At 43.7% G+C, this 22,668-nt stretch overlaps 1 long non-coding RNA gene across 3 annotated transcripts in view; it reads left to right on the top strand.

The window, feature by feature from the left end:
* Positions 1–22,668, top strand: part of LOC103345486 (uncharacterized) — a 53,750-nt gene that overhangs the window by 14,888 nt on the left and 16,194 nt on the right. The window contains exons 1-3 of one of the 3 annotated variants that reach the window (XR_016229920.1): positions 3,243–4,343; positions 6,297–6,397; positions 8,988–9,257. This is a non-coding gene — a long non-coding RNA (uncharacterized LOC103345486). Of the gene's footprint in view, positions 1–3,242; positions 4,344–6,296; positions 6,398–8,987; positions 9,258–22,668 lie in introns of those variants that run through there. The other 2 variants (XR_011386280.2, XR_011386278.2) reach the window with 2 other exon arrangements.

The following is a 22,668-nucleotide window of genomic DNA, read 5'->3' as shown; positions in this document are numbered from 1 at the left end:
AGGCTGACCCCACAGAAGCCAGGAACCAGGGGCTTATTCCAGGTCTCCCATCATGGGTGCAGGGGCCCAAGTACTTGGGCCATCTTCTGCTGCTTTTCCTCTGCAATCAGTAGGGAGCTGGATCAGAAGTGGTGCAGCCAGGATTCAAACTAGCGCCCATATGGGATGTCAGATCGCAGCGGGCAGCTTTACCCACTGGGCCACAAAGCTTCCCCATTTTGAAAACAGAAGATTCAGTGTCACTTTGTAGTTAAGAGCTGGGGAGGCAACAGATTAGTACGTTTCAAACTGCCTGTATCCCATCCACGCAGCCTCAGGCCTCCAAGACTCCTGGGGGCACATTCAACCAACACTATTATTCAATTGAGACCCAGAAAAATCTCTTAACCTGCAGACTTGGAGAGAAAGGCAAAGAGCCAGGCAACAGAGTAGCGGAAACATCCTCTCAGTCATGTGAACTTTATTGCAGATCAGGAAGTTATCTAACAGCTGCCAAAAATCTTCTGACTCCAGTGCTCCAAATGTTGACTGTTTCTCACACCTCACGCCGGGTATGGAGTCTGCTGCCTTCGGGGCCATTCAGATTCCCAATTCCCTTTCAGCTTCATTCTACCCCCACCTGCTTGGTTGCATTTGGAGATGATTTTCCTTTTTTCCATTCGCCAGACCATGTGGCTCCCATACTTACCTGGGCCGGCTGCACTTCCCCACCTCATCTCCCATCCCCCACTCCCATAAGGGAAATTCCAGATATTCTCCTGAGGATAAAAAGCTGAGTTGAGGAAGGGTCAGATAAAGGAAGCTGACCCCAAAGTCCAGGCAGGCAACAGTATATATTTCTATGGTGGCTTTGATTCATTACTGAAAGAAAAAAAAAAAAAAAAGAATGTCAGCACCAGAAGTAATTTCGGTGGGTGCCCTTCCTTCCTAACGCACTCATTCCCAATTTCTGAGCCAGGCTGACGCTCGGAGACCTGCAGATTACGACTGGCAGAAAGACTACACCGAAGGATAAAATTATTTGGCCAATGTGTGCGTATCTTGAGCCTGTGCAGTTCATTTAGGCCTCACAAACGAGATTATCTCAAGATAATCTCCGGACAAGGTTGAAGGATCCTACGTTCAACCCACAGCCCAAACTTAGCCCGCTCGTTCCCAGACAGGCGGCGCCAGGCATCGAGCAAGGCCGCTCCAGCTGACCAGTTTAGCGCAAGTAGGGCATTATTGCTCCTCTTCCTGACCCTCAAGGATCAGAGTGAGCAGGGGCCACTCGATGGAGTCCACACTAACCCCAGACAGCCAACAGCAAAGACCTATCCGGAAACCTACGTGTAGAAAGGTTATTCGCTCAATAAATTTGCTCTGGGTAGAGGAAACCCGGGGCCCGGCCTCAGAGCGGCGCAGCGACCACGCCGGCTGGCTCTCCAGGCCACTGGGGATCCCAGGAGGAATTTCCTATCTCTGAGGTGGTCAAAAGCAGATGTTGAAGCACTTGAGCACTGGGGCTGGACCACAACTACAGGTGACCCTCGTGCCACCCATCCCGAAGTTACTATTGGCCACGGTTGTTACAGCTCCCTCTTGGTTGCTAATCTTCCCCCTTAGTACAGGTAGGCGCAGGCTGGGACCTCGAGAGCCGCACCCCGGAAGTGCTTGCCGAGACCCGGAAGCAGCGGGAGCTTGGATGCCTTGCTCTCCCCCGCGATCCTTTCTCACTCCGCCCACTTCTGAGGGGCTCCAGCTTGGAGAACCTAATGTGTGCCGCGAGGTGGTCGAGCTTGCGCGCCCCTTCCTGCCGCTAGGTCACGGGGACCTTCCTACTTCTGGGATCCCCAGTTGCTGCTAGCCCTCGGCCATCCTGCCCTTTGGAGGGAAAGGGTAGTTCCCCAGCGAGACCACTAGTGAATTTGATTCCCTGTTTTAAGGTGGCCGTTTTTTACTAGGGTGGGGGTGGGAAGGGGAGTGGGTGCCCAATAAATTGCTCGGAGACGGCAGTGTAAATTTAGTAAGGAATCTTTCGTTTATGATTTATAATTGCCCACGTCATAAAATGTCCACCACCATTACCACCACTTTATCTTTCCTTTCCAGCCCTGCAGGCTTCTCCTGCGAGAACCCGGAGAATGCAGGGGACCCAAGGGCGCGCCCCGCAGCTCGCCAGGGAGCCGGGCTCGCGGGCGCCATGCGGGCCTTGTGATCCTGCCGTCGTGAGAATGCTTCAGATTCAACCAGGGCTCGTTTCCGTGACACAGGAAACATCTGGGGAATTTTCGCCAGGCGTTTGGGAAAGTACTTACTTCCGAACTTGTCGTTAAGGTGTTCTAGGACTGAGACAACCCTGGGTCCGAAAGGGGGATGTGACTGCAGGAGATGGCAGCTCTGCCAGCTGTCCGGGTGCAACCTGGGGAGCCCACCGGTGGCAGGCACTTGGGTGAAGGACGAATTATGCACTTAGAGCCGGGTCGGCGCGTTCTGGTCTCATTGTTTTAGTAACTGTAGTACTTACGCGCAGTTCGAGAAAGAATAATGCCTTTACATTCAGAAAAACATCAAAGACCAAGGGTTCCTCAATATGGAGCACATATGGTAGTCTCCAAAGGCCTTGCCTGCCAAAACATGTTTCTCAGTATTTTTCTCCTTTCTTTTCTTTGGATCCCCCGCCCCCCACTTTTTTTTTTCTTCCCAAATGGGAGGGAGCTATGGGCTCAGGTTACCTAGGGCTTGTGTTCACTTGAGGCAGTTGGCTGTGGTACCCAGGCGATCAATGAGGCATTTCAGGAACAGAATCTATCCCAGAAAGGGACTTTGAAGATGGGCCGGCTGTCCGAAGCCGGGCTAGAGAGCCGGTGACTTGCCCAGGACCGCAGAATGGGCTGTGGCAGATGCAAGGCATTATCAGATTCAGATGCTAGGTCACTTTTCCCATGATGCAATCTCGTTTACCTGCAAAAGCACATTTTTCTGTTGCTAACTGCTTCCTTGGTGTGTTTAAGATACACTGGGATCCTTAGGCCTTAGCCCCTGGGGAACTTACTCAATGTTTATCAAATGAATATTGAAGGAACTAAGTGAAGGCAACGGCCTGCCAATCCACTTTTTACCTGTTTCAGTCTAAACAAGACTCTGTTGCAGAGCTCCTCTTCCTCATGAACTGCTATTACGACTTCTGTTGTTTAGATCACTAGCTCACTAGCCCACTCTTTTTTTTTTTTTCTAATTATGGGGCAGAGAGATGCAGAGGAGAGTTGGCTGAAAGTTCACTCCGCTTGCTTCAGAAATTTCTCCAGGTGAAATTTCAGAATTTAGGGATAATTAGTGATCGATTTAAATTCTGAATTTTCCTGAAAATGAGCTGAAACCAAAAAAGGTAAATTATTTGCCCAAGGCACAGCTGGAATGGAGTTGGGAAAGAAGTGCCCTCTGTCTCATGGCTGGTACAGCCTGGGCTCACTGTCCCAACATTGCCCTCAGTGGAAGGACAAGCCAGCTAATTTCCTCTCTTTTAGCCTCTTCGATTAAATGAACTCCTTTCATCATCTCTGAAAAATGATCTCAGGATATTTTCCTTCAGCAAATTTACATGCAAAGTTAGTATTAAAGGCAGGGGTGAGTTCTTAGGACTCCCATTTAAAAGAAATCCATGCTGTCGCCAGCACATGCGGCTTTTTCCGCGACAATATTGATGGTGGTGAGGGAAGGAAGCACACCACACATGGAGCTGATTAAGCATGAATCTTATCAAATCTTCCAGATTTCTGGTGACATATGTGTAGATGATGTATACAGAGACCAATTGGCAAATTATTTGACCGATAGTTAGAAAACTTGGACCTGAGACCTGACTTTGGCATCCACTGGCTGCATATCTTGATCAATTTTTCTAGATCTATTTCTACCTGTCTCTGTCTCTCTCTTTCTCTGTGTGTGTATAGCAATCAAATATGTACACATATATTATTATTTTTCATCTAGGTTTTTATTTTAATATGGCCCATAAATCTCAATTTCTGTTCCCATGCTCTTTGATGTTAAATAAGTATCAACATTCAGTAGGTCATAAGCCACACCTTACAGAAGCAGCAAAGTCAACACTGCTCATTTTTTTCTTTTTCTTTTTTATAATTTGCAAAGCAGTGGCACTCAGAGAACCTCCCATCTGCGGGTTCACTCTTCAGATGCCTACCAGGGCCCAGGAACCTGGAGCTGGGAACTCAATCCATTTCTCCCAAGTTAGGTGGCAGGGATCTATTCACTTGAACCATATTCACTGCCTCCCAGGACCTGCATTGACAGAAAGCTGGAACTGGGAACTGGAGCTGGGAATTGAACACAAACACTCCAAGGTGGGACACAGTCTACTTAACCAAAGTCTTAACTCTAGGTCAAATAACGCTGCAGCCGGCGCACCACACAGATCCGAAGGCAGGAGCCAGGTGCTTCTCCTGGTCTCCCATGGGGTACAGGGCCCAAGCACCGGGGCCATCCTCCACTGCACTCCTGGGCCACAGCAGAGAGCTAGCCTAGAAGAGGGGAAACCGGGACAGAATCCGGCACCCCGACCAGGACTAGAACCCGGTATGCCGGCGCCGCTAGGCGGAGGATTAGCCTAGTGAGCCGCGGCGCCGGCCTCCCAGTGAATGTTAACTTGGAAAGCACCATAGAGATGCTTCAACCCCATCTTCTCACAGATGAGTACAGAGGGGCACAGAGAATTGATTTCCAAAGGTCACAGAACTAGAGAGTCCAGTTTGAGTTATTGCCCAGTGCCATACTCCAAGAAAGTTATTGAAAGATTGAATCCCAGCAGTCTCCATGACTGGTTTACATGAACACAATCAAGTCTTTAGGCTACCTCCTCCAATCACCCAAACCATCCACAGTCTTCACCTAGCTTTCTGATTCATATGGAGAATAACTGGGCCACAATATAAAAGTGTCAGATTCAGGAGTATAGGTTTTTTTTTTTTTTTTTTTTTTTGGATTTATTTATTTACTTGAGAGGCAGAGTTACAGAGATGGAGAAACAGAGAGAAAGAGTGTGCTTCCTTCCATCTGCTGGTTCACTCCCCAAATGACTGCAACCACTGGGGCTGGGCCAGGCTGAAGCCAGGAGCCAGGAGCTTCCTTGGGGTCTCCCACATGGATACTGGGGCCCAAGCACTTGGGCCATCTGCTGCTGCTTTCCCAGGCCTTTAGCAGGGAGCTGGATCAAAAGTGGAGCAGGAGGGAATCAAACTGGGGCCTATATGGGATGCTGGTGCCACAGGCAGAGGCTTAGCCTATCACCCATGGTGCTGGCTTAAAGCAAAAATCAAATCAGTACCATTTCACTTGGGTAGTTTTTGTTTTTTTTTTTTTAAACATACCAACCCTACTTTGTAAGTCTTTAAGCCTTCAAAGTTCACCAGGAGAAGGTTATGTGTCTCTAACGAATATAGCAGCAAGTTTCATTTGTTTTTCATATCTTGGGCCCAATGTAGCAGAGACAAAAATCTCTAATAAAATAGATGAAAATTAAGTGAAGTCAATACTCAAAATAGTATATGGGAACTTTGAAAAGTTCATAGAAAATGGAATTAAAGGACGTTATTTTGGTGTAAATATTTTGAAAACCATGCATACCTTTTTCATAATATGCATTCCATGAACTTTTTGAAGACCCACTCATATTCGACAGATCATTTTCCCTCCCAAAACAAGCTTTTGAAGTATCAGTATTGCGGGAAGGTGGAGGAGCTGAAATGAATCATCCACCATTAAGAATAAGATAGTAAAGTTGCTCTTGCTTGTGTTAGGGAAGCTCCTTTTTGGTGTGAGAAGATGATTCAGGAAATCACCATGTTGAAAAATTTTTTAAAAGATTATTTATTTGAAAGTTAATGAGAGAGGGAGACAAAGGCAGAGAGGGATCTTCCATACACTGGTTGTCTGTTCACAATAGCTGGGACTGGGCCAGTCTGAAGCCAAGAGCGGAAAACTCAACTTGAGTCTCCCAAGTAGGTGGCAGGGACCCAAGTACTTGGGTCACAATCTGCAGTCTTCCCTAGCACATTAGCAAGAAGCTGGATTGGAAGTGGAGCAGCTGGGACTTGAATTGGCACTCTGATATGGGATGCAGTGTTGTGAGGGGCAGCTTAATCTGCTGTACCACAGTTGAAAAATAAATCTAGGGCACTTCCTTCCTGCTGTCCACCTAGCCCTGGTTGACCTTGACTGTGTGAAGAACAATTGGGATAATGTGTAGTGGAACAGATGAAATCTCTGCACTGAAATAACTTTTCCTCTATTACCTTCAGACTTGAAGGACTTGGAGCAGCCCAGCCCTGATAACCACTCTCAGATATTTTCCTATATAGAAGTAGAACAGAGATGGAACTGAGCAGTCAACAAACTGGAGGTAAACATGAAGCCAGCTATGCAGTCTAGAAGGAAGAGCTCTCCTGCCACTTGTCTTCAATGCAATCCTCAGGGTCTGGTTCCAGACCTCTTCTCCAATATGAAACCCTCTACCTGTGTAATACTTAATCATAATATTTACTATGTGAGGATATTGTGAGGATTAGATGAGATAATCTACTAAAAGTGCTTTGCTCAGTGCCAGATACATAGGAACTCAATGCCTGTTGGCAAATATCACTAATCATTCTATGGTTTTGGTTATCACTGATGACATAACCGTCTGTAATTCAGATCTCTTCTCTCAGTACTAGACCTGAATATTCAGTTCTATATTAGAGGAAATGTCTACATGGATGCATTTAGATTTCTAAAACTCAGCATGCTTCAAACAATTTATGTCTAATCTTTGTTGCACATCTATAGTCTGTTCTGCTAGTCTCTGTGAATGGCATCACCACCCGTCCGGTGCGCAGGCAAGGAACCTGGCAATGGTCACCAGGTCTTCCTAAATATTATTCAAATCTACCCATCTTTTCTCTAATCACATCCTGACTCACTAATGATGGACACTGAGCTTTGCATGGATCATTCTGTCATTTTTCCCGCTGCTATTATACCCTCAAGTCTGTGCTTATGGTAGCTGACTGATCTTTCTACAATTGCAAAAGCAATATCATTTCCCTATTTTAATCTTTCACTCACTCTCCCTTAGATGTCAGGAAAACCCAAATGCTGACTACATAAAGCTCTTCATCATGTCCTTTCTACACTCCCCCTACGCATACACTAATGTTTAGCGGCTGAATTATATTGAACACTCGAGCTTCTTTTGTCTCCACATCTTTGCACATGTTGTGTTTTCGTCTGGCTCAGACTTTCTTTCTTCTGAATCAGGCTATGTCCTGTTGTCCTTCACAATTCAGTCTGGGTGTCTCCTCTTCTTGAGGGCCCTCCCTAAGCCCTGGGCTCATTACAGAGAATATGTACCATACGAGTGTAACTTCTCCTCCATTAGCTCTGAGTTCCTTGAGGGCAGTGGAATATATCTTTGATCTTTGTGGCCACTCTGCTTTGGTGCCTGGCACACAGAAGGTATCCATCTCCTGTTTGCTGAATGCAAGAATGACCCAGAATTAGAATAGATGGCTTTGGGCTGGCGCCGCGGCTCACCAGGCTAATCCTCCGCCTAGCGGCGCCGGCACACTGGGTTCTAGTCCCGGTCGGGGCGCCGGATTCTGTCCCGGTTGCCCCTCTTCCAGGACAGCTCTCTGCTGTGGCCAGGGAGTGCAGTGGAGGATGGCCCAGGTGCTTGGGCCCTGCACCCCATGGGAGACCAGGAAAAGCACCTGGCTCCTGGCTCCTGCCAAAGTGCTCCAGCCGCGGCGGCCATTGGAGGGTGAACCAACGGCAAAAGGAAGACCTTTCTCTCTGTCTCTCTCTCTCACTGTCCACTCTGCCTGTCGAAAAAAAAAAAAAAAAGAATAGATGGCTTTGGCTGGCTCTGTAACTTCTTATCATCAAAATCTGAGAAAGTAATTTTTGTAAGCTTCAGTTTTCTTACCTTTAAAATAGGGATTTTGTAAAAATGTCCCCCTGATGTTTGGAGAATTAAATGAAAAGTGAATGCAGGTCTTTGTGAACGCAAGTGGCAATGTACATGAGTCATTATTACAATAAAAGCAAACCAATATTTCCCATGCATGTACACATTTTCATACCTGCCCTTAGTGCATACACATTATATGCATTCATATATTTGTGTTTTTGTTTATGGAAGAACAGTTCCCAAGAAATTTTCTCTAGATCCCATCCTTTTAAAAGCATGCTGAACAGTTTGGAGAAATGATGACTTTTTGATAACTGGCTCAGGTTCTAGATAAAGCAATCTGTACCCTCCAGCATGATATCTAAGCAAACAAAAACTGCAAATTTATGACACTGAATGGAAAACATCGTTACCGTTTTCTCTATAAGCATTATTTACCTTCCTACTAAAATGGTAATATTGAAGTCCTACCCCTTTCTCATTTTATTTCCTCATCAGTCCCTTGGGACCCTCATTGAAGGCCTTGTTTTCCCCAATCTGCGTGTGAACAATCGAGGCACAAGAGCTTCCTTTAACTGGATTCCTTTCCAATGTTGCAACAGAGGGGCAGAACCGTGGGGTGCACTTTTTCCGTTCTTGTTGTTCCTCACAGGTTGCTGTAGGAAGTTTGTGCAAAATAGATGATCGATAGAAACGAGCCGGAGCGAATCAATGCGTAAATCTTTGCTTTTAATATTTGAGATGCCACAGTTACTTCCTTTTTTTTTTTTTTTTTTTACAGTTACTTTTTACTTCCACTCTTTGGACCTGATTACAATGTGGAATCCGCCGTCCTAACAGCAACAGCGAGGAAAATTCTCCGGCTTTTTTTATTTCGGGGAGGGTCATAGCCCCGCCTTCCGCAGGGCGCTTTGCTGCCCTGGGCTAGGAAGAGGAAGATGCGCCAGGTCTTTCTTCCCACCGGCAGATTAGGCGTGGTGGAGAGGAAGATGCGGGGTTCCCTTCAACGTCGGCCTCTTACCTCTTGTTCTTCTTTAAAAAGCCAGGTGGCGCCAACTCTCAACCCCTGCTGGAACTGGAGGATTTTCTTGATTGCTCAGAGTGGAGCGCAGAGGTGCCGCCAAAGAGCATGGCGCTTTCTCTCTGCACCCTCCGCCCTTTGGAAACATCGATTTGCTGCTTTCTTCTTGCGCACCCCTCGCGGGATGACTGCAAACCTAAAGAAAAACGGAGTGTCCTGTATGCCACATGGAGCTCGAGGAAAGGAAATGATTAAAGCTGTGGAGCTTCCTGGCTCTTCGCGGCGTTTACGGTGGGTTTGATTTGGGGAAAAGAGGAGAGGTTAAGGCCGGTTCCAATCTACCAGCATCTTGGATCTGTCTGGATTGCAGATGACACGAGGGGCTGGGCGGGCTCGCGCCTCGGTGTGCACATACCTATGGGTGCAGAATCATGTCTCCATGTGTTCTGTGCGGTGGCCTGTTCCTAAGAGACAGAGTATGTGTGTGTTTATAAAGAAGCAAAAATCCTGCCAGCTGTAAAAGGAGAGCTTTGAGGTTTTCATATGACAGCTGAGGATCTGAAGCTATCCTAAAAGGCACAGTTTCGGTTTCCAAACCCTATTTGTTATCCTTGAAATGTTTCCAGTCTTCAAACTCTTGTAATTTAACAGAGAGAACGGTGAAATCCCATCATTATACAATTGTAGATTAGCTGGATTTAGACCAAACTTCATTGGAGGAAAATGTTTGTTGAAACTCGGAAAATAACTGCTAAACTGGTAATGAAAATCTGGCTATCCACATGTGCTGCTTTTGCAAGTCATCACCAAATCGGAAGTTAAGATGAATTCAATAAGAGTAACTTTTTTTTTTTTTTTTTTTTTTTTTTTTGGTATTCACTGGAACACTAGAGAATAATGTTGGCATTATGGCCCATAGCAATTTTAAGATTTTAATTGAAATGACAGTAACACACACAGAAACACATAGAGCACTCAGCAGCATTAGTAATGAAGACAATGTGCTATTAATGTTGCTTTTCATACAGTCCTAGAGTTCAGTAGTATGGTTATTAGTGTGCACTTTAAAGCAGTGTTTTTCAAACTGCAGGTTGGCAAACATGAGTAATTCACGATATCAATAATGTGAGATTTTACTCGCATTTAAAAAATGAAATAGAATAGAAAATATCAGAAGAATGATAAATATTCTTTCACAAATCTTTTCTCCCCATATGTTTGTGGGTACTGAATTGCTATGTAAAATGTGTTTCTTATGGATTACATTAAAATGAAGTTTCAAAGCTATGCTTTTATAAAGAGCCATGGTTCTCTGACAAGGCTCCCATCAGTTGCGTGCTCTTCCCCTCTGGGGTGTGAGGCTGAGGCCCCTGCTGCTCCCTGGTGCTCTACACTGAGCTGCAGTAGGACTGTCCCTGTTGCAGCCTTGGCACTGAGCTAACCCTCAATGAAAATGAGATTGAAAAGTGGATACTCAATTTTAAAAGTCTCAATGTGGTGATTTTTTTTTTCCTAATTTGAAAGTGATAGTGGAGAAGAGATCATGTCAGGCTTCAGGCCCCAGGAAAAGGATGGGCAAGAAAGAAGGATGCAGAGTCCCAGGCCTAGGAAGAACAGAATAGGAACTCTGGGGCAGAGAACAAAGAAGCTGCTTGTTCAAGCTAGGAATGAGAAGGTGGGCAAAGTGATGGCCGGAGTCAGAAATTTTTGAAAGGAGACCCATTATCTTCCCAAGGGCCATGTACAAAAGTCTTGAACCATGAGAAGCAATTTAGTGACTCAGTGATCTATGTCAGACATCTGGAATGTTTCTGTCCCTCCTCCTACCTCTCTCCCCCAGTGTCTGTGAGGAGCAGATACTACTTTCATGGTTCAAGTGTCAGCATACTAATACAACTATTTACTTGAGCGTAGGTCATCCTCATTGGAAATGTCACCCATCTGCCTCTTTTTTCTATTTCTGATATGAGGATTGGGTGACTGAACCAAGACTCGGTTTAGGTATGGCTCTCCTTTTTTTTCTCTTTACCTGAAAACAGACTAGGTCACTCATCTCATACTGCCTCTCACCACAAAACCTCATTGCTCCTGGATTCCATTTCCAATTTTCGCAGCAAAGCAGGCAAAGCAGCAATTTGGGAGAGAGGTTTAGGAAAATTTTCACTAGGGCTCCATAACCAACTCTTCTCCCCGTTTTGATACTAGATTGTATGTTGTTTTGATTTACATTGTGTTAGATATTCGCACCCCACCCCACCTGAGCTCCAGTGATGTTGTAAATAACCGAAGGGAAGATAGAGATTTTCAGTTTCCAGCCTGACAAGTTATGGGGGCAAGTCTGCTATGTTCAGTGGGAATCAAGGGATGGATGGACATTGCAAGTCAGACAATGGGGCTACTTCCTCTGCTCCCCTTGCCACCGAAGCCCCACCTCAGAGCACTGTATTCATAGATACTATCCAGGAGCTGATTCTTTGGGTCATCAATTCTTCCTGAGCAGAGAGAGGATGGGAATATATGTGACTTAACGAATTCTTAACAGAGGACATCATCTGTTATGTGACTCTATTGTTGCTCACAAATGCTATGATATCCCTCTGCAGGAGCAGTACACATCCCACTGAGTGGCATTCACTTTTGGCTATGTGACTGGCTTTAGCCAATGTAGTGTGAGTGGAAATGACTGCCCTTGATTTTTAGCCCATCTGGCACCATCAGCAATGATACAGGTGGGAGTGGCTCCTCAGCCTGGGTTCCAGAGTGAAGATCATTTGGAGCAGGTCTGTAAGAATCCAGGATGCATATGTTGCAAAGCTTTTGTGTGTACACACACACACACACACACACACACATTCTGTGTTAGTTAATTCCCTTCTGTGAAGTAGTTGACATTTTAGAGGCTTAATGAACAGTACCTCTCATACCAGACAGAGTTTATACTTCAGTTGTCTCCAAATTCTTTTTTTTAAATTAATTAATTAATTTATTTGAAAGGCAGAGTTACAGAGAGGCAGAGGCAGAGAGAGAGAGAAAGAGGTCTTCCATCCACTGTTTGACTCCCCAGATGGCCACAATGGCCGGAGCTCTGCCGATCTGAAGCCAGGAGCCTGGAGTTAGGAGCTTCTTCCAGGTCTGCCACATGGGTGCAGGGGCCCAAGGGCTTGGGCCATTTTCCACTGTTTTCCCAGGCCATAGCAGAGAGCTGGATCAGAAGTGGAGCTGCCGGGACTCAAACCAGTGCCCATATGGGATGCCAGCACTGAAGGTGGTGGTTTTACCCACTATGCCACAGCACCAGCCTCACCTGCAATTATTTTCATATGCTATATTCCAAGACTCCCAGGGGATGTGTGAAACCTCCGATAGTACCCTAGTCTATACTATATTTTTTCAGTACATCCATACCTATGATAGTTAACTTATAAATTAAGCATGGTAAGAGATTAACAACAACAGCTGGTAATAAAATAGAACAATTATAACAATATTCTGAAAGTTATGTGAATGGGTCTCTCTCTCAAAATATCTGATTGTACTTCCAACTTTTCAGTTAAAGGAAGCATTTTATGGCTTCTTTTTGGCATATTGCAATCGTCACCATCACTACTTTTGGGCTTTGGGTCCATTATTCAGTTAAATAAGGGTTACTTGAACACAAGCATTGTGATATCTGGACAGTTGGCCTAATAACCAAGATGCCTACTAAGTGACTAAAGGCAACTAGTACAAACAGCATGGATATGCTGGACAAAAGAATGACCCATGTCTTAGGTGGGAAGCACCAGGACAACTCAAGATACTCAGAATGGTGTGTAAGTGAAAACTTACAAATTATTTATTTCTTGAATTTTCCATTTCATATTTTCTGTCCACAGTTTAGAAAACAAAATCATGGAAGAGGGGGACAACTGTACACATTTATAATGACAGGACTCAGATAGATAGAGATTACTGATGAAGAGGTAGATTAAAGAAGCTTTTGCAATGTTCTTGTGAGTACTTGCCTGGGTATTAGCCACCCAGACTATGACAACTCCACACGGCAGGCCTTGTTCTGCAGGGCAGGCCCAGCATCCCACCACCAAGAGGGGCCAGGACAGCCTGTCCTAGGTACAAGGAAACTCAGAAGCTGGTTGGAAAGGACTAGACTGGATATGCACCATTCTTCCTCCCCCAGAGAAGTGGGCAGGGGTAGGGGGAATTACTCTTCAGCAAGTCTTGCCCACTGAAAATTGGCCCAGGGGATGAGAGAAGTCCTCTGGAAGGGTTTAGTTATAGTGGAACTATACCATTCTTTGTATCTAAAAGAACTTTCTAGAAATAGAAATATTAGGAATAGTTATAAACATGTTTATTTTTGTTTCATCTTTATTCTAGCATGTTTTAAAGCCTAGGGGTGAAACATTCAAGTGACAGATAAAAGCACTGAAATAAAAGTATAAGCAATGGTGATCCTAACCATTATCATTAGATAAAGATTAAAGAAAATAACACTTAGCACTGTGCTGTAATAGAGCAGCTACTCTATATTAAGTGGCCTGAACATTACTATGACTTTCTGTCAAGATGTCCCTGGCCCTAGGATCGGCTTCATTTTTTAAGGTAAGGATTATTTATTAATTTTTATTCATTTGAAAGGTAGAGAGACTGACAGAGAGATATCCCACAAAACGGTTCACCTCCTCAGACACATGTGATAGCCAAAGTTGGGAACTCAATTCAAATCTCTCACGTGGTTGACAGACTACTTGAGCCATCACAAGGAGAACTTGAAGCCAGGTACTCCAATATGGGATGTGCATTTTTTAAAAAGATTTATTTATTTGAAAGGCAGAGTGAGAAAGAAGATGAGGAGACAGGGAGAGGAAGTCTCCCACCTGCTGGTTCACTCCCTAAATACCCATCAGCTGGAGCTGGGCCAGGCCAAAGCCAGGAACCAGGGACTTTATATGGGTCTCCCACTTGGGGTGGCCGAAACTCAAGTGCTTAGGTTGTCATCACTGCCTGCCTTCCCAGTTGCATTAGCAGGAAGCTGGATTGGAAGTGGAGTAGCTGAGACTTGGACTACCATTCTGATACAGGATGTGGGCATCTCAAGATGCAGCTTAACCTACTGTGCCACAAGGTCCACTTCTGATGCAGGCACCAAACACTGCTGTACCAAACACCAGCCCTGTGGCTCATTGTGAATTGATGGCCTGTGTCTCCTCAGCATGGTTCTGCTCTGGCTGCTGTGCCTCAGAGAGAAAGAAGCTTGTTTTGAAACTCAGTGTTCTTAATGAATCAATTCCTGAACCTGAAATGTGTGAGAAAATAAACTAAAAGTGAGATGAGAAATTGGTCTATTAAAAAGTTGGTGACCTTTTCAGGGTTGCTTTTAAAAAATAGATTTGTTTTATTTGACACTTTGGGAAATGATTTAATAAAACATAGCAACGTCAAAGAAATTACCCAGTGTGTTTCATGTCCTGCAGCCTGGAATATCCAAACTAAATCCTTGCAAATGAGCATCATTAGTGAAATTTTGTTGCAAAATTTGGCATGGATTATTTTGAAGTGTCAGACTTCTAGACGCTATTACAGAATTGGCAAGATTCAAGGGATTTTTACTGACTTAATGACATTTTTCCTTATTGTCCCCATAATCACCTGCTTTATGAATTGTGGCTACAGCTGATGTTGCAACTGGTAATTTTCTTAGAACCCAAATGCACTTATATTCTTCTGTTTTTTTGATTTCCATCATTTCTGGGAACTGTTAGTAGATGGAATAAAAGAGAATACATTATAAACAATTCAAAACACCAAAAACAAAATTCCTTGGATCTTTTACAGATACCACACATGCAAATAAATGTGGCTTTACATTCCAATGGTATTCTAGTGAGGATTACATTTTCTTCATTAACCTCTTTCTTAACCATACACTATTGTTTTTCAAGTGTGTTTTATCTAATTCAAGTGTGTCTTCCTAATTAATTCACACTGACTCAGGTCAAGTGTCAAGGTAAAATGTCTTTATTTTGTTATTATGATTTTTTAAAGATTTATTTATTTGTAAATCAGAATTACAGAGGGAGAGGGAGAGATTGAGAGAGAGATCCTCCATCCATTGGTTCATTCCGTAAATGGCTACCATGGCCAGGACCAGACAAGGCAAAAGCCAGGAGCCAAAAGCTTCCTCTAGGTCTCCTACATGGGAGCAGCAGCCCAAGCACTTGGGCCATCCTCCACTGCTTTCCCAGTCTCATTAACAGGGAACTGGATTAGAAGTGACTGGGACTCAAACTGGCACCCATTTTGGGATGCTAGTGCGGCAGAAGGCCAGCCCCAAAACGGTTTTGATCCCTGCATTTGCACAATCTGTTATACCAAAGTAAGAATGCTCACTGTTTTAGGATGAAATTGGAAGACTGGTTTTATTATTTATGGAATAAAAACAGCCATTAGAAGTACTAAATATGTTTTTTCATGCATTAATATGGAAAGTGGGAAAAGCAATCAATCGATGAGGTACATCTCAAATATAAACATGACCACTCTCCTTTGGAAAATCATTTATAAACAGCTGGTGCCGTGGCTCAATAGGCTAATCCTCCACCTTGCAGCGCTGGCACACCGGGTTCTAGTCCCAGTCGGGGTGCCGCATTCTGTCCCAGTTGCCCCTCTTCCAGGCCAGCTCTCTGCTATGGCCCAGGAGTGCAGTGGAGGATGGCCCAAGTGCTTGGGCCCTGCACCCGCGTGGGAGACCTGGATAAGCACCTGGCTCCTGCCTTCAGATCCACGCGGTGCGCTGGCTGCAGTGCGCAGGCCGCGGTGGCCATTGGAGGGTGAACCAATGGCAAAAGGAAGACCTTTTTCTCTGTCTCTCTCTCTCACTGTCCACTCTGCCTGTCAAAAAAAAAAAAAAAAAAAAAAAAGAAAGAAATGAAAAGAAAATCATTTATAAAATAAATGTACTTATTTATAATTGAAGGGATACCCAATCTGTTTTCAATCAGTCAGAACCAGTAATTCTTCTACTAGTATGTGGACTTTAATTTGAAGCAGTAGGAATCTTCTCTTCAGGAAGTCAACAGGGTTATTTAGAAAGACTGTACATTTTTTGTAGAAACAGAAATATAACTTGATTATTTTTGAAACTTCTATAAACACTTATGCATGAATCTACAAATTTTCCCCTAATACGGAGCAAAAGTATACATTGTTTTTGGTGTTGGCATTTCGCAGTAGATGATGAACTATTTGTGTGTATTTAGGCATGTCTATCTATGAAAAATGAACAAGAGATTAAAATAACACTCAGTCCAAGTTAAACCCACCAATTTTAGGAAACTCTGTATCAGCTGTCTTCACTCTACTGTTAGCTGTGTCTATTTTGTCAGGCATTCCTTTTCATCCCACCATTTTCTCATGCATTGTTTTTAAACTCCTGTAATCCTAGCTCAAGATGGCATGAGTTAGAGTTGGAGAGAGAACCAATGCTAGTTTCCTTAGTGTACACAGCTTTAAAACACACCCTTTAATGTTATTTGACACCCTTTTTCTACATGTGCTTTCTTTGGAAAGTGGAAAAATACACTACTGAGGGTTTGTCAGATGAAACCATATTGCAAAACATTTGCAAAACTAAATTATTGACAAAATGCATGTGATTCCAAAAGAGCCTGCTTGATTGAAAGCAGTTGTAGTGTCTCAACATAAGAATGTTGCTTATCCTTTCTGTTGCCTGTTTGTTTGAGATGCCTGCAGACCATACCTCTGGACTTGTGTCCCCAGGTAGCAGTTTCCATACAGCTCACTGAAAGCAGATACGAGCTGGAACTTTAGAACATTCTGCTTCCAGGCTTTTTGTTTCTTGAGTAAGCATTTAGAAAAATCATGTCTGCATGTTTCTTCATGATCACCTTGAATTTATAGGAGGATGATTTCTCCCTGCATGCCCAGAGTGGATGCCTATCAAATTGAATAATCATGTTTGGCCATTCCCAAGATATGCTTCTGGTTGCTAAGATGCACTTAGACCCTCTTTAAAGTCCTTTAGATGCTCGTTTCAAGTCAAGTGCCTTGATGGTGGATTTGTCCCAGTTTAGCTGACAGTTAGCCTACCAAATGATACCAAAATCAGCTCCACTGCTAACTAGAAACAAGGCCATTTTTGCTAAGAAGGGTGAAGGATAGCCTCATGGAAAGTTGACTTCGCATGTCTCATGATTGTCTTAGTCTGTTTTGTGTTGCTATACCAGAATGCCACAGACTGGGTCATTTATAATGAACAGAAATTTCTTTGGCCCATAGCTCTGGAGGTTGGAAAGTCAAAGAGTGTGGCACTAGCATCCATCAGGGCCTTTGTGCTATGTCATCACATGGCAGAAGGGGGAAGGGCAAGAAAGCAAGAGGGCAAGAGGAGGCCAAACTATTTTCATAATAATCCCACTCTCAAGGTAACTGAACACTCTCTCAACAGTGGAGGTAGAGCCCTCAAAGCCTAATCAGTTCTTATCAGGCTTCATCTCTTAACACAGTTGCATTGGGGATTAAGTTCCAATGCATGAACTTTGAGGAATGCATTCAAACTATACCAATAAATGATAATAATTAAAAGTTTAAAAGCCCAAACTTGTGGTATGATGTGTTGACAGAGAATGTTTTAAAAAAATTATCTATTTATTTGAAACTCAGAATTACAGAGAGAGGGGGAAAGAGACAGAGCAATCTTCAGTCTATTGGTTCACTCCCCAAATGACTGCATCAGCCAAGGCTGGGCCAGGCCAAAGCCAGGAGTCCAGAGCTTCTTCCAGGTCTCCCATGTCAGGGCAGGGGCCCAAGCACTTGGGCCATCTCCACTGCTTTCCCAGGCTGTAAGCAGAGAGCTGGATCTGAAGAGGAGCAGCCAGGACAAGAACTGGCACCTATATGGGATGCCAGTGCCATAGGCAGAGGCTTAGCCTACTATGCCATAGTGTTAACCCCAATTATCTTAATTTTTTTAAAAAGTTATTTGAAAGGTAAAGTGACAGAGAAATTTTACATCACTTGTTCATTTCTCAAATGGCTACAACTGTTGAGACCAGACTGAAGCCAGGAGACAGGAAATCCATTCAGGTCTCCCATGTGGTTGGCAGGCCCCCAAGTACCTACATTGCTTCCCAGGTACATTATCACGAATCTGGATCTTCAGAAGCACAGAGTAGCCAGAATTCAAACTGGACACTCCAATACGGAGTGCAGGTGTACCAAGTAATGATTTTTTTAAAAAAAGATTTATTTATTTATTTGAAAGGCAGAGTTACAAGAGGCAGAGAGAAAGAGGTTTTCCATTGACTGGTTCACTCCCCAGATGACCACAATGGCCGGAGCTGCGCCAGTCCGAAGGCAGGAGTCAGGAGCTTCTTCCCCATCTCCCACGTGGGTTTAGGGGCCCAAGGACTTGGGCCATCTTTTATTGCTTTTCCAGGTCAGAGCAGAGAGCTGGACTGGAAGTGGAGCAGCCAGGACTCAAACCAGCGCCTATATGGGATGCTGGCACTGCAGGTGGTGGCTTTACCAGCTATGCCACAGTGCTGGGCCCCCAAGTAATGATTTAACCCACTAAGATATAATGCCCACCTCACAATTGCCTTTTGAATGATAGAATTATCATCCTGAAAACTGACCAAGGAAGGAGAAAAAATATTTTGTTTTATTTTCTCACTTTTAATCTACTTCCTTTGTCAAATTACTCTCTTAACTAGTAAGAAAAAACTTCAAGAACAATATGGTTCATTTTTATTTGGAATTTCAGAAAAGCTAATGTCCCAAACCATGTTTTCTGAACTTTTCAAAGGACTTTTGCTGTCTAGCTTCATCTTGTTTAAAGATGTTAGAGTTGTGTTGAGATTAATATCAACAATCAGAAAGTAATATAATGGTTCTGGTTGTCATTATCCTGTTTAGACACGCTAGAACTAGATTGCCTGTGTTAAAACTTAATAGACTGGAGAAAAGAAGCATTGGAAATCTTAATGATGGGGGCTTCAACTCTCCAGGCATCTGCCAGATGTCTCATTTTCTAAATTCAGAACATCTGATAAATCCATGTTTTGCCTCAATTAGTGTTCCTAGCCCAGACTGCACATTAGAATGACCCTAGAATTTAAAATAAAAATTGGTAGGCTACTCATACTAATTAGAGCCCAGTCTCTCGGGGTGGGGCCTCAACACTGGTTTGTTTTTCTGAAGTGTCCCAAGTGATTTGAGTGTGCTGCAGCCAGGTAGAGAATCACTGACACATATGATAATTTCATTTTTCAGAAGGGAGAGGAAGTGATGAGGAGGATTAACACCCTGCTTCTAATTCTGGCCAAGTAGGAGGCCCTGAATGGAAAATCAGAAGTGACAAGAACCCTGGAAGAGGGCCACCTGGCCATCACAAAATTCCAATGGGATGTGGTCATTGCCAGACACATACTCTGTTAGTCTGAGCTTTAAAATATTTCAGGAAATTGTAAAAGCCTGACTTTGTCATCCTGGTCTGAGATACCAGAAAAGCAGGGGAGATTCCTCAAAATAAAATTCTGATGCTACTGTTATAGGTGGGCTAAAATGGGAGGCGGGACCAAGGAGCAGGGGAATAAAGAAAGAGAAACACGGGGTCAAAAAGTGTTTTCAGGCAGGAAATTGACCACTGAGATCAGATATAGTATTAAATGGTGTGTATAAGTAGTGCAAGGTGATCTAGAAAAATTAACATTGTCTTAAGAAAAAAAATACATGTGAGAAGAATCAGAAATAAAATTCAAAAGAAGGTTAACATTCCAGATGAAAAGGGCTTCCTGAATCAAAAGTAAGGGTGTAGGTTCTATGTGTGGCTATGATGGCATTATGTCAGTGGTGAAGTTCACAAGTAGGGCCATTCTCAGACTCTGTTCTACTCTTTAAACCAAAAGGCTGGGATGAAGTTTGTATAATAAGCAAAGGAAGGGCAAGATCATATATATTAGCAATGCTAGGTATCCTAAACAAGCTAAAACAACAACAAACCAGGACATTAGCATGATTTTCAGATAAGATTGCTTTAACCTTTAAAAAAGAAAAAACAGAAAAAGATGCCTGAACATTGTTTTTCTTTTTCTTTTTTTTAATTTTTTATTTGAAAGACAGAGTTAGAGAGAGAGGTAGAGCCAGAGAGAGAGAGAGAGAGAGGTCTTCCATCTGCTGGTTCACTCCCCAAATGACCGCAAGGGCCAGAGCTGAGCTGATCTGAAGCCAGGAGCCAGGAGCTTCTAACGGGTCTTTCATGTGGGTGCAGGGGCCCAAGGACTTGGGCCATCTTCTACTGCTTTCTCAGGCCATAGCAGAGAGCTGGATTGAAGAGGAGCAGCCACTACTCAAACCGCTGCCCATATGGGATGCGGCCTTGCAGGCTGGGGCTTTAACCCGCTGTACCACAGCACCAGCCCCCGAACACTGTTTTTCAAGAAGAAAATTGGAAAATTATTTAAACTACAGATTCAAGGGCCTTCTGATTCCTCTATTTAAAAATCATATGACTTACTTTAAAATGCAATTTGAATGTAAGATTTACTATATTAAATCATACCTATGGGGCCAGCGCTGTGGCACAGTGGGTTAACGCCCTGGCCTGAAGTGCCGGCATCCCAGTTCGAGACCTGGCTGATCCACTCTCAATCCAGCTCTCTGCTCTGACCTGGGAAAGCAGTAGAAGATGGCCCAAATCCTTGGGCCCTTGCACCCATGTGGGAGACCCAGAAGAAGTTCCTGGCTCCTGGCTTTGGATCGGTACAGCTCCAGCTGTTGCAGCCATCTGGGTAGTGAACCAGTGGTTGGAAGACCTCTCTCTGCCTCTCCTTCTCTCTGTGTAACTCTGACTTTCAAATAAATAAATAAATCTTAAAAAAAAAAATCATGCCTATGACATAGCTTATGAAAAGAGTAGAGACAAGGAATCATAACATTTTAAGTAATCTAATTCATATTCACTAGTTCAGAGCCTTTGTGAATTAGATAAAAGTGAAATACCCCTCTTGAAATAATTAGGTATCACATGTAATAATACGTCCCAAAATTTACTGGCTTACAACAATTTCAGGTTGAATATCCCTAATCCAAAGCCTGAAGTGCTTCGAAATCCAGCACATTTCGATTACCAATATGATATCCCAAGAGGAAAATTCTACACCTAACCTCATAGGTCGGATTGGATTCAAAATACAGGTACATGGGAGTGGGTGCTGTGGTGCAGTTGGTTAAGTCAAAGCCTAGGACACCCACATTCCATATTGGAGTGTAAGTTTGAGTCCTGGCTACTTCACTTGCAATCCAGCTTCCTATTAATGCATCTTGAGAGGCAACAGAAGATGGCTTAAGTGCTTGGGCCCCTGTTACCCCAGTGGGGGACCTTGCCCAGCCCTGGTTGTTTTAGGCATTTGGAGAGTGAACTAGAGGATGAAAGATCTCTTCCCACTCCCCTTCTCCCACAAGCAGATGAAAATACATAAACATTTCAAAAATGTGGTGCACTAAAAATATTGTATAAAATTACTTTCAGTCTCTGTCCATAAGGTATATGTGAAGCATAAAGAATTTTGTGTTTAGAATTGAATCTCATCCCCAGGATATAGCAAATACTCCAAACTCTGAAAGCAGATAAAAGCCAAAACATTTCAGGACCCAAACATTTTGGGTAGGGGATCCCCAATTTGTGCCATTAGTTTGCTCACAATTCTGCAATTTTTGCTTGGCCCAGGTGGGTGGTTCTTTGGTTTGCTTTGGCATCACTTAGGTAGCTTCAGTCATCTGATGGCTTAACTAAGGCTGACTAGCGCAGATCACCCCCGTCACATGTTTGGCAGTTGTTGCCTGCTGCCTGTCAGCTGGGCCATGTGTCTCCAGCAGAAAAGTTAGGGCTAATTTTTTGATGGTGGCAGCATTCCAAAAGAATGAGAGAAAAACCTGCAAGATTTACTGAGGCCAAAGCTTGGAAATCACACAGTGTTATTTCAGCCTCATTCTTTTGATCAGAGAAAGGCACAAAGTCATACCAAATTGACAGGTAGGGAAATAGATAATATCTTTTCATGGGAATTACTGCAGAGATTTGTGGCATATCTGATTTGCAAACTTCTCCTCAGAAAAATGCTTCTATACTTAGATACATGGGATATCTTAATTCCAAAGGATTCATAGATCCTAACTCAAGCTAAGAACCTATAATGGGGACCAGTGTTATGGCGCATCAAGTTAAGCTGCTGCTTACCACACCATCAGCCCATATTGGAGTGTCAGTTTGAGTCCCAACTGTTCCACTTCCACTTCTGATCCAGCTCCCTTCTACTACACCTGTGAAAGTAGTAAATGGTGGCCCGACGACTTGGGCCCCTGCCATCCATGTGGGAAGCCCCAAGGGAGTTCCAGGCTCCTGACTTCAGCCTGGCCCAGCCTAGGCCATTGGAGCCATTTGGGGAATGAACCACTGGATGGTAGATCTCTCTGTTTCTCTCTTTGTAATTGTGCCTTTCAAAAAAATAAATAAATTTTCACCAATAAAAAGAGCCTATAATCTATTTTAACCATAAATGTATGTAAATGAGGATACTGAAATTCAGATAGACTGAAGATTTGCCCAAAGTCAAATATTATTTTTTTCAGTGTACAAACACATAAGTGTGGCCTATTACTCAGGTTTCATAACTCCCAGTCC

Source organism: Oryctolagus cuniculus, chromosome 2 (assembly GCF_051225735.1).
Source record: "Oryctolagus cuniculus isolate XC-2025 breed Fujian yellow rabbit chromosome 2, ASM5122573v1, whole genome shotgun sequence".
NCBI lineage: Eukaryota > Metazoa > Chordata > Mammalia > Lagomorpha > Leporidae > Oryctolagus > Oryctolagus cuniculus.
The sequence above is the reverse complement of the archived record's forward strand: the minus strand, read 5'-3'. Positions and strand labels throughout refer to the sequence as shown.